The sequence below is a fragment of the Pagrus major genome, chromosome 17 (genome assembly GCF_040436345.1).
Source record: "Pagrus major chromosome 17, Pma_NU_1.0".
Taxonomy (NCBI): Eukaryota; Metazoa; Chordata; class Actinopteri; order Spariformes; family Sparidae; genus Pagrus; species Pagrus major.
In genome coordinates, this window is record NC_133231.1 from 2,466,325 (window position 1) to 2,479,300 (window position 12,976).

The 12,976-nt window shown below is 39.3% G+C and overlaps 2 non-coding genes across 2 annotated transcripts; both read right to left on the reverse strand.

The window, feature by feature from the left end:
- Positions 1-5,327: 5,327 nt before the first annotated feature.
- Positions 5,328-5,409, reverse strand: trnal-uag (transfer RNA leucine (anticodon UAG)). The gene has a single exon. It is a non-coding gene; the product is annotated as a tRNA-Leu (tRNA).
- Positions 5,410-5,978: 569 nt separating this feature from the next.
- On the reverse strand, positions 5,979-6,060 carry trnal-aag (transfer RNA leucine (anticodon AAG)). The gene has a single exon. It is a non-coding gene; the product is annotated as a tRNA-Leu (tRNA).
- Positions 6,061-12,976: the final 6,916 nt, after the last annotated feature.

Sequence of the window (12,976 nt, forward strand, 5' to 3'; positions counted from 1 at the left end):
AAAACACAATTCCATGTGATGTCATGTTGTAATGACTTTATGGAGGACTGAAACTGCCAAAATCATAAGTAAAAAAAAAAAAAAAAATACATAAATGGCTCTATAAATAAATGAATATGTCATTAAATGCACCAACACTAATATTGAGTATAAATGTAGGCAATAATGTATTTATCAAATGTGACATTTTTACTTTACTTATTTATGATTTTGGCAGTTTCAGTCCTCCACAGCTTTGTCTATACATTTAAAAATTTGAATCCACCTGTGAAAAAAAACAACCACACATCACATATGAATGCATGTAATTCACTGGGAAAATGTTGATTTTACATGAGGAAATTATCACGTCAAATGTTATGTCACGTGTGAAAATAGCCAAATGCCTTTAATTCAGTTGAGAAATTGGGATTCTCACATGAATAAATTAATGTATTTGCATAATGATCCAAACAAGGATACAGAAAAATACAGAAATAAACTAGTTTGTGTGAAGAAATAGGGGTAAGTTCAAAGGGGAAAGCATACAGAAGTAAACTGAGAAATAAATGTGTGAATAAAAAATTAAACCTAATAACTAATGAATTATAAATAATATGAATAATTACGATGGAAGGTAAATAAATAGAATTGAAAAAAAAATGCAGAAACATCAACAACATATTTCCACCCGTGGACATCCACGTGTGAAATAAAACAATCACATATCAATGCATGTAATTCATATGTGAAAATTAATATTTCACATATTCAATTCACATGTGAATTTGTGATTCTCACATGCAAAAAGGCCCATTTCTGTGAAAACCAATGATGTACTTGATTTGTGAAAAAATAGGAAACAGGGAAACGAGGCCGATACATAAAGACAAAACTTGTCTCAGTGGAGAATGACATTAACAATTCAGGGCAAACACTGAAGAACATTTAAGATCAACCACAGGATTTGGAGCACTAATTGTAAGCATCAGACAGTATTCTGTAAACTCAGACAAATTAAGTTTGTCCCTGAACTAATGGTAAAGGAATACAGCTTTCAGTCATCTAAGTGCAGTTTTACACACTTATCCGACTGAAAAGATATGCAATTAACGCTCTGAATGGAAGGAAGGATTGCCTTACACAGTCTTACTGCAGTTTCAGAAGCCTTTATACTGCATTAAAGCACACATCTAAAAGAAGCACTGCTGTTTGCAGAAATGCCACACAAAGTTGTCTTTGCTATCAAGTAAAACATAAGCATAAAAACATGAAGGCTGCTGAAGAACGTAACCCCTCTCCCTTTGTTGCTGCTTGGGAATTAAAGAGAAACCTTATAAATATGGAGAAATATGATAAACAAATGTTCTCAGTGTAATAAAATATAAATGGCAGCTACATTAGATTCCCCACTGTTACAATTTTAATGTGTGAATGCATCGCATGAGGGGAGGACTCCAGCAGTGTTTGGAAAGCATATTCCAGTACTGCATGGTTTATGTATGTTCTTTTCTCTCAAGCACAGTGTACTGTTTTAGAATTAGATTCAAGTCTGCTGTGGATATCTCAAATATTATCATCTAACACCTGCAGTTCCTACTAAGTGAACAAAACAACATCAAGCATGGAAGCACTGACAGGGTGAATTCAGACAGTGCCAATTTGAACAGAATTCCCCAAAAATGCTACTTAATGTGGGTTTCCAAGTCAGGCATGACAAGATGAAAAGTCAGTGGCTATGGTTCTCCAGTCGGGGGCTAATAAATAATTTCAGATGGCACAACAAGGTGCTACTTAAAAAAAGCATCAGTCAAACCTCAGACGGATGAAAACAATGTAGAAAACACGATGGAAATATGACATTAATGATTGTTTCATGTATTAACTGGAAGGTTACTTTCCCCTTACTTTCTTGTCTGCTGCAATTTTCCATCATTTAAATTAAAAGTAAATGAAAATAAAAAGTCTACTACACTGCACTTTGTCACGAGTTGCTTTTATTGACACGCCAACTTTTCCACCTCAGCCAAGTAACATTACTTCTGGTATTTCCACACTTTTTCATGGACAAATTGAAAATGTGCATAAAGAAGAGTTGGCTGGAGAGGCCCTCACAGTCTGGAGCTTTGCCCTGTATATAAACCTCAAAAACCTGGACCTCATGGGACCTTATTTTGGAAAAAAAATAAAAATAATTGTACACTAGTCAATGGGGGGAGACAAATGTGTTATCCTGTTTAAGTTGTGTGAATTGCACATATGATGTTTGTCAATTAAAACGAAACATTTTCAAGTCAATAAAGTCGCTATTCATCATCAAACACCAACATTGCAGCTGCCTCGGCACAGAAAAGGCACTAAAAAATTGACAACTGCAGTTATGTGAAAGGAGAGTTCATCTTTGTAAGCTGCTAACATATGGAACCGACTCTACAAGGTTTAAGATACTGGTTTTGGTGACCGTTCAACGAGACAACGTGACTGTTGGGTGTGTAGCCTTTATAATTATGTATTTTCACAGTCCTATGTTTCATTCGTTTTACGACAAACTGTGACTTTTTTCAAGTTGAAAAATTATCTTTCTAATTCACAAACATATGTGTACATAATCGCACAAATCTAATGGGATCAAAAAAAAAAAAATGTGGCGCTCTCCATTCACATACCATACAAACCTTTTCCAAAAATAAGGTCCCGTGAGGGAAACCAGAAGAGGCATGACTTCGGCCACTGACCAAGCTACTGTATTTGACGAGTTGGGAATGAGAATGTTACAGTTAAAAAACAGCCTGCTGATATTCTGCTGATATACTGCCCCTCTTTGTTAGTTCTCATGTATTGCACCTTTGGGCTTTAAACATGTGGTATTATTGAGGGGCTTTGATTTGTAATGATCTAGGTAACCAGCTGAGATATGGCTGAGTGTCAGCACACATACTGGTGTTCCATCAATTATTAACCTTCCATGGTCCATATCTGGCTGCCAGATATGAGTAGGTTTGGTAGATGCCAGTGTTGGTAGTGGATCAGCTCCAGGTAGGTGCACACAGGCCATCTTTGGGCTAGTCTCAGCCAATGAATATATTCTTGTGGATCTGGCATGAGTCCAGCAACCATGTGTGCCAGCTCCAGGCCTCTGTTGGGCCTGACAACCTGGGGATATGATAATATGATGTTTTCCCCACCATAGACAGAACATTGTGCACCAGAGCATGTCATCTAATAAATCTGTAGAACCAAACAAATGAAAATCTATTACGAAGATAAAACTTCTGCATTAATCAGACATCTTAATGGTGGTAACATGCCAATATATGCACCAATGGCTCATCAAAGGCAGGATAGAAGAGCAAGCCAGTAAGCATAGATATCAACAATGCTGGCTTTATGATGTTCAAATAACAGTTTTTTATGGGAGGAAATGCATTCAACAGGGGATACACATAATGCATTTTGGTGAGTAAACATAAACTCTGTGTAAACATAACTTCTGTTTGTTCAACATGAAAACTCCACAGGGCAGCTTTAAAACACAGTATGGATAAATAGTTATTTTCTGTACCATTTTGTACCACTTTGATTTAAATACAATATAATGACACTAGTACAAGGTGAAACATTGTGTGTCATCTAATAGAAAGACACAAAATTCATTAAATTCACTGAAGCTGGTGTTTTTGCTTGTTAGAATTGATAACATTTGGACAGCAGAACCTGGCTTCCATATTCAAGCTGTACTTTCTATTATGCAGTACACCAAAAACAAGACTGCTGATGTTAAAAAAAATCCACCCCACGCTGTCCTTGCCTCTGGCAATATGCAAATGAATTCAAACTACCCTAATCATTAATTTCCCCCTCCTTGGTGCCCAAGGTCTTTACTAACTGTGTCATATGTGATAGCCTGACATTAAATTAAAAACATTGTCTCTTCTACGTAATAATCCAAACTTTGAATGCAGATGTCACCGAATTCAAACTAAAACTCTAACAAATGTGACGGCAAGACTACCTGGAAGGCGATCTCTGACGGTAACTGCTCATTGCTGTGGTTTCTTCTCTTTCCAAAGATGGAGTATTATAAGGCTTTTGTACTTCTGTTGACTGAGGATATCTACGAGTGTGTACAAAGTAAAAGAAGATTCGGCAGATCCATTACATTACAATAAAGTACAGAAAAAGACTCATGCATACATTGTGTCATAGTGTTGTCTTCTAAAATTGTGTGGAATTATTTTATTGTCTTTTACTTGAAGTTAGATGAGAAGATTAAACTCAAAGTTGTGTGTGCAAACACTGCTCTGTGATGTGTTTAGCCAAGCATAGAGAAATGAATGCAATGTTGACAGTGCCAAAAACAGTTTGTCAAATGGCCACTTGAGGCTGGCTCCAAAAGCGTGTCAATCCCCATAAGAGCCCATGATAAAAGGCCCAACTTTACAGCAGAAATAAACATGTTTACAGCCTGGTACAAAAAAGGTTTTGGTCTCTATACTTAATTTATCCCTTCACGACAACACACTCGTTTAAATTATATTCAGGCATAAATAGGGGTGTGGCCACATTTAGCGACAGCTAGCCTTGAGCTGTCTACTTTGCTTCATCTCATCTAATTCCAGTCACTGATCTTGACCCTTTGGATAATTTTCAGTGCAAGTGTTGGACGAATAATATGGCTTGCTGTCTGGTTGATTAGACTAAAAGACCAGGGTTGAGGGACAGACACTGGTGTTTTGGATTAACCCTGTAAGCTTTAACCAGTAGACAGCAGCTGGAGCTGGCGAGCTCTGGAGGAGACAGCTGGAGCCCAAAGCTTCTAGAGGAATAAACACCAGGAGTCAAGGAGTTTTTTGTTTTTTTCCCTACTTTTTGGATAAAAAAAAGGTAGGTTTATCTACAATAACGAGTCACAGATGTGCTGAAATCCATTGTAATGCACTAGATGTATCTTATTTGACTACTGAATGGAGGGGAAATTAAAAAGTTTTGTTCAGATTGAACACAGACATGGACACAAACACCCTCAGAGCTGGTTGTTGCTTGCTATCTTGCAGCTGATGTAATGTGAGATGACATTTGCTAATATTTATGAATATAGCTTATTTTTAGCGAGCTAGCTTCATCATTCAAGACTTGTAAAAAGTTGCGGTAACAAAAAAATGTGCCGAGATTCTTTGCCAGTGGCCACTGTTTGAATCAAAACTGGCATGAAGCGCTTGCCAGCATAAGGAGCTGCCCATGTCTTTCTGGAAATAGATGTTGCAGTATACACTCTTCTTCATAGACTAAGGCTTTGGAAGAGCACCGTACATGTTTGAACTGCGTAATGCCATCATAACACTGTCAAATGGCAGTGGTGGGATTTGAACCCACGCCTCCTGAGAGACTGGAGCCTAAATCCAGCGCCTTAGACCACTCGGCCACACTACCTGCGTTGCACATTGTTTCTACAGTCAAAAACATAGTGAGGTATGCAGATATGCACGGAAACGGACATGTTTCAAGAAAAATAGAGCGAAAACATTCACAACTGGAAAGAATGAGGAACCTACAAGGAAGGTCAAAAGTCTGTTGAGCATGCTGAGAAGATACCTCTGTCTGAGGTATTTGTGCCAATGAGTTCTTTATTTTCCATATAGAGCCTTGCCAATAAACAGTATGTACAATTAGCAGAGGATGGTTTCGATCCATTGACCTCTGGGTTATGGGCCCAGCACGCTTCCGCTGCGCCACTCTGCTCTGCATGTAAACATTTTGAGGCTGGGGGAAACATGGAGCCACCTCGACGTTGATCATTCAAGACTTAAAAAGTTGTGGTAACAAAAATATGTGCCGAGATTTTTTTGCCAGTGGCAACTGTTTCAATCAAAACTTGCATGAATATTGCATATTATGCCAGCATAATACACTCTTCTTCATAAAATAAGGCTTTGGAAGAGCCCTGTACATGTTTGAATTGTGCAACGCCATCATGTTAACAGCCAACTAACACTGTCAAATGGCAGTGGTGGGATTTGAACCCACGCCTCCTGAGAGACTGGAGCCTTAATCCAGCGCCTTAGACCACTCGGCCACACTACCTGCACTGCATATCGATTCTACAGTCAAAAACGTAGTGAGGTAGCTTGCTCTTATAGTACTGCAGTGCTGCGGTGCTTCAAGAAGTGACACCAGAGGGGAACTTACAGCATCAAACTTAAAAGTGTAAGGCCACTGTCCAGGCTGCTGCATTGTCACATTATGATTGAGAACAAGCTGTTGTTATAGTGTCTACATAAGACAGCATCAGAGTAGTTGAATGTTTCTGACTGAGCTAAGCTACCTAATTAATGTCTTTGTTTGTCTGGAGTGTTTTTTATAAACCAAAACCTGAGCTTAGTGTGTTCATGGTGTGGTGTTGAGAGGTGTGCTCAGTAGGTGTGCTGAGTGCTGAAATAACTGTCCCGGTGCTGATGAAAATGCCTAAGGGCATACCTGCGCGCTTTCATGAATGCACAGTAGAATAGAACACAATAGAATTAAGGGTCCTGGTTTGAGGGTTCGAAAATAACGGTCACCCTTTGCATTCCTATATGCAACTTTACACTGGCATACAACTACATGTATGGGTGTATGTGCGTGTGTGTGAGTTTTGAACACTCATACACACACGCCCACGTGTGCGTCACCCACGTATGCAAACGTCAGCGTGTGTGGGTGAGTGTGCATTGTGAGGGAACCATCATCTTTCTCAATACGAAGCAATTTCACCCAATAAGACGACGGAGAGCGTTCCATTTCAATCCGCCTTGAACACACAAACACACTCACATACACTCACAAGCAATCACACATGGATACACTCTTCAAGGTCAGAATGTAAAGGGAAGCAATGAGCTGTTTACCGTGCCATCTGTCTGCCTTATATAAACACACACTCTCTTTCCCATGTTCTAATGTAGTTTTGCCTGCATCAGACCTCGCATTCTTTCACTTAGTCTTTCTCTTGGTTTGGCATTGACTGTTGTTCTTCTTTTGCTTTATCATCCATTTATTCAGTGAAAAGCCACCAGACATTTTGACATGTCATTGTAGTCAAAGCACAGGTGGAACAAATTTCGTTTACAATGGCTCTGTTATATTCAAGTCAGTCATGTCAATGTGACATTAAGCCAGCACAATAGCAGGACCCTGAAACTGAAGCAACTGAATGGCATTCAGCAATCATTTATTTTATTCCTAATGTGACATGTCAAAATGTCTTTCTGAAAGGCCTATTGAGCATACGCTAATTTCAAAACTTTTCAAGACAACCTCTGAGCAGCTCCACTGGAGAAGTTAATCAATAAATTCAGACTTCTGAGCAAACGTGGACACAAATGTTATCTTTAACGATCTGGTCTAATTCAAAAGCGACTTTCAAGCACAACAGACTTTTTAAAGAAATAGTGTTGTCGTTTAAGATGATGAAAATTAGAGCTCCTGTTGGCAAGATAGCAATACTGACTCTTTGGGTTTCCTGGCTCGTCAAATACTGACGCTTTGGGATTTTAGGTCGTGTCAGCCGCCCCCCGAAAGCGTCAGTATTTGACGAGTTGCAAACGATTCCAACTATCTTACCAACAGGAGCTTTAATTAATATTAACTGTCATATTGTTTCCAGGAGTATAAGATAAATTACAGGTGCAGCAATTAAATGCTACTCACACACTGACAGTGTTGTGCATGAACACGCTGAAAAAGACATTCACTGAGTTAAACATATCCGTTTGCGACTAATGAACATAAACCTGAGCGTGTTGCTAATTCTAGTGCCCGCTGAATCAGTGTGTTGTCGCTGCAGTGGCTTTTTCTTTGGGCTCAAGGGCTGTGTGCTTTGTGCTACTCGGTTAGCGGCAGAGCAAGTCTGTCACTGCTGTTCACTTGTTCTTTGGCTCAGGGGCTGTGGGCTTGGTGCTACTGAGTTAGCAAGCTGCAGAACAACAGGCTCAGAGGCTGTGTACGGTGAGTAATACAGTCATTGCTAATTATACCAAACTACCTCTTGTCTCACTCACATGTAAGAAATCATTATTATATTGCATGTCAGCAATTAACATGGCTATTGTGAGTAGGCTACTCACCATTGTCAGAGTAGCATGTTAGCATTGGGAAATTTTGGCTGCACTTTCTCTGCCATCCTTGTGCGGCTAGCTCGCTAATAGCTTTGGCAATACATCTGTGTAGCCTTGCGGAAGACTCCAGTTATGTGCAACGAGTGCTGAGTACAGACGGGCAGGCAGGCAGGTACGTAGGTTGACATACAGGTAGCCTGTCCGATCTTTTCATACAGACCAAACCCTTTATTTACAACAAACTGCTACTAATTTGTCTTGGAAAATTATCTTTTAAATGAACAAACATCATATGTGTGATTCATGGCACAACTCAATTGGGATCAGAAATTTGATCGCCCTGTAAAAAGGTCCCATGTGGTCATCCGGTAGGGGCGTGACTTCGGCACTCAGCCGAACAGCCACATATAATGGACTTTTTTTCTTCTGTTTGTCAGAGCATTTGATTTATTGACTACTGTTGATGTTAAGAGATTTCCTACAAATATAACAAAAAATGCCTTTAGAACTACTAACCAACCCTAGTTTTAAGGCATGGATCCCCCCAGGAAACATAGGTATCCTGGTAAAACATCACACGACCTCAAGAGACAGGCTGTCTTAAATGCTTAAATCAGGGAGCAAAACATTAACCCTACAAAACTGTCCCACGGCTGAGGACTCGGGGTGTGGGCTTGTCAGCACAGTAAGAACTGAGCACCAGAATCGAGGCAAGCCATTCTACAACACAATGTCGGCTCAAAAAGCAATTTGAATTAGGTCCATCAGTCTAAGTTATATTTTTTCTCAAATGACAGCCCTTAGAAATGTTCTGTTTAGCTCTTGGCCAGCTCTACTGTAAATCTGTTGATATAGCCATCAGAAAGAGTGCAGACTGTGTTCAATGACTACATGATCTCTGGCACTGTAACCAGAAAAACATTTCCCTATTATGAACACCCACGTTAATTCATATGTACAGTATATATAACCTACTGTGTGGGTCATGAATCTTATACATTCACATGTTTACAGACATGCACAAGGTCGTGCTTTGTCCTCGGTCTTTTCCAGTTTTCTTTCTATGTCTTTGTCTATGACAATTTACCACTTCTCTCTATGCCCACAGCCAATAATTGCACACCATAAAATGTCAGCACGGTTGCTGAGTGGGAGCCATGCGTGTGTGTGTGTGTATAGGTGTACCTGTAAAAAGCTATGTATATATCTGAAAAGTGCTTATACTTACGTCCGTATTGCTTTGTGATTGGTTGTGCATGTATGTGCTATAGGCATGCATCACAGGCATCGCTTAAAGTGCAACAACACAACGCAAGTTGTATTGGCTCTACTCTGTCAGATGCTCACCTTGTCTTCTTACAGTTAAAGTTGACCACCGCAATACAGATGATGCAGGTGAAAAGACATGAAGACAAAGAGAAAAATTAGAGTAAAAGAATATCTGAGACAGGACAAAGAGAAACAGAAGAACTGGACAGCAGGAGAATATATTTATGTCCTACAGCCAAATCAATGGCTGCACAGTTGTGTTGAGGCTCAGTAGCCTCAGCAGAGCTGGTGGGTTGGACACTGTTCATGGATGTGGTCCATAGTTTTGCTCCCGGCAGCAGGCACACAGGGCTTTAATTTGATCTTTCTTTCTTCAATAAAATTTTGCCAGAGTTTTCTCAGAGATTTCAGTGTGTTCCCTAGACTACAATCTCATTGGCGCCTTGTTTACAAAATGGTTAACTGGATTCTGAACCTTTCATTCTTCTTGTCACACGTAAGTATTGCCAGGTGCAAAAACCAACTTACTTACTTAATATTTGATTGTATTATTCTATTGCTGTACATCTGCTGAATTCAGATCCACACTGCAGATCACCCACAGGTGAGTTTGAAACATTTACAAATGAATTCACCAAGCAGACAACAATGAGTTCTGCTGTTCATCCTAGCATGTAAGCAAACGCTTGAACCTTACCATATGGTCAGAAAGATAAGGTTGTGAGATCTCAGCTAAGATAATTTATGGCAGATATAGGGTCATGTTCCTCTAATGAAGTGGCCAGGCAATGCCCCCCCAACACATATAGATGGCAGTCAACAGAACATGCTAGTAACCAGCCAATGACCATAAGAGATAAAGCCTGAAGAGGTGTCCGTTATCAGGAATTAATGTCCATTAATTCTTTTACCATATTATTTTATCATTATATTCTTAGACATCGCTGTTCCAGAATACATTTATTATCACAAACATCTTGCACATCAGCCCCACACACCCTTCTTAATGTAACCTAATATATCTTCCTGGACTCTTTTATGAAATCATATGTAGTTTTTTTGGGGAGCCAGACCTCAATGATTACTGTACAAAACAACAAATTTACAACTTTATTCACTGATTTGTGTGAAACTGGATGATATTTTTTGGAGACAATATTTTCTTGTTTTCCCTCTAATGTCCTCCGGCTGCTCTGCCTGAACCCTCTGTGATTTGAGGAGTTTCCTGATGAACAGATGGCTTTACTTGTTGCTAAAGTAACCACAAACAGCAGCTAACTGTACAGGGCGCTAAGTAAACACGGCTGCTGTCGGGACTGAACTCTGAGACCAACTACAGCCAGTTCGACGACAGGCAATCCAGTACTGAGGTGGTTTGCGGAGTATAGCTGCTGACAGACAGATAGATAGTGCCCACCGGAATCAAGACAAGTTAATGTTTGCTAAAAATACCTGACTTTAGCAGTCAGGTATTTTTAGCCATCAAGCCATCAAGTCTCGTGGAAATCAGTTAAGCTGTTTTTGTGTAATTTTGCTTATACAAACCAACCAACAAATGGACACGGATGAAAACATAACCTCCTTGGGACAGAGTAACATAAAGCGGTCACAATGATGTGTTTGTCTGTCCATTATATCAATCTGATTTATCTTCGATGTCACTCTTTTTTTGTCACGCTATTTTACCGATTAAAAAAAATAAAAAATTCTTGTACTGTAACGATACTTAATGTATACCTCGCAACACTGACCCTTATAATCAGTCTCCCAAACCTGTGGCCCTGCCCACCCTGTAATAACCTTGGTAGAGTACATATAGAAATATGTACTGTATGTACGTACTCAGAGAATAAACATGACTTACTGTATAATATATGTCAACAACAGAAAGAGAGATATGGTCAGAAAAAGGCTGATTGAGACAAGGCTTCATCCTCCACTTGGTTTTAATGCTGTTGAGCCTGCGTTATTGTTAATCATAGATACTGGTAAAGCTTCAGGGGATAAACACACATACACACACACACACACAAGCCTGCCACAGCGTAACACAACCACAGGCTGTGTTCTTACTCACACTGTTTTGTGGCCCTATAGAGAATTAATACTCGCACAATAAAAAGCTAATTATCTAATAAAACAACAGACCATTATGATTTATTCCTTCAATAAACCCCTTCAACACTGTAAACAACATAAACATACTGTATATAAATGTCTTGCTATGAGCTAGTTGTGCTGGTGATAGACAATGTCTGCATGCTGGAAAAAATCAAGTGATATAAAAGTGCCACAGAATTCTGAAATAAATACATCCACTGCTGCTGCCTTTGTATCCGCCATTACAATGTGATTTTTTTAATATCGTTGTAAATTAAAGCTCATATCCTTTGACAAAAACAGGTCAAAGATGAATTAGCTCTTCAATAAAATTCAAAATGCTGCTCTTGTCGCAGGACCGCGATGGATCTGTTAAGATGGCTCAGTTAATTTAAGCTAAATGATGCATCTATCACTCAAAACGTTATAATATTGGGCAGTTGTTCTGTTTCTGTTATTTTGTGATTGCAGTCACATAGGTTATGAAGTGTCATCTATGAAAATGATGTGTTTTAATGAGCCTGAGTCCCTGGTTGATAGAGCCCATCTTTCATTTGTATGCAGGCTTGTTTCACTCAAGCTGGACTGGGAACAGACAAAGGCTGGAGAAAGACGACTGAAATCCTAAATTATTCTGGCGGAACTGGTATGAGCACTAATTGCTGTGTTACACTGCCAAAACCGCCTTGAGTTCTGCGATCAGTGGAAATTGATCACTGTTGATATATGGTTTAAAATGATTGTTCTTTTGTTTTGTTTTTTTACTCAAAATCTTCTACAGCTTTTATCAGGGCAAATTACTCTGTGTAGCTCTCAAGACAGCAGTAATTAAATGGTACGACACCTCTGTGTGGAAAGCAAAAACAAAATAGAATGTGGTCATTTGCAAATCCCTTTTTGACAAATATGTTCTTGATGTAAGATACAATTCAGTGGCAAAAACTGGGCAACACGTTATCACTCTCAACTCGTCAAATACAGCAGCTTGGTCAGTGGCCTTAAACTATGAAGCTCTACCTACCCCTCTAGTGTCAGTTTTGGACATGAAGGGCTCCGTAGTCAGGTTAGCAATAATACATAGTATACAATGTCCTGTTAAACTTTCAAAGAAAAGACTCCATGGTCAATTTATTAATAACACGTAATATACAATGTCCTATTAGACTTTCAAAATAAACTTTTGGACTGTTATTAACTTTGTCATATGGTCACGGTTTGGTTAGGTTTAGGGAAACATCATACTTTGGATTAAAATATTTCTGTTCAGTTTGGTAGCTAAGTACATGGCGCTAGAGGGGTACCTAGAGCATCAAACTTCAAAGGAGTAAGGCACTGATCAGGCCGCTGTATTTGACCCGTTCGGAGTGAGAATGACCTGGAATGTGCATGCTGGGTTATATGCGGATGATGTTATTCTGTGCTGTAGCATCTGTGATACTTTACAACTCCTTCTCTACATCTGTTCACAAAGACATATCTCTGTCTGTAGCATACTGTGTTTCTAGTCTTGCTGGTAGTAACCCTTGTCACGTGGG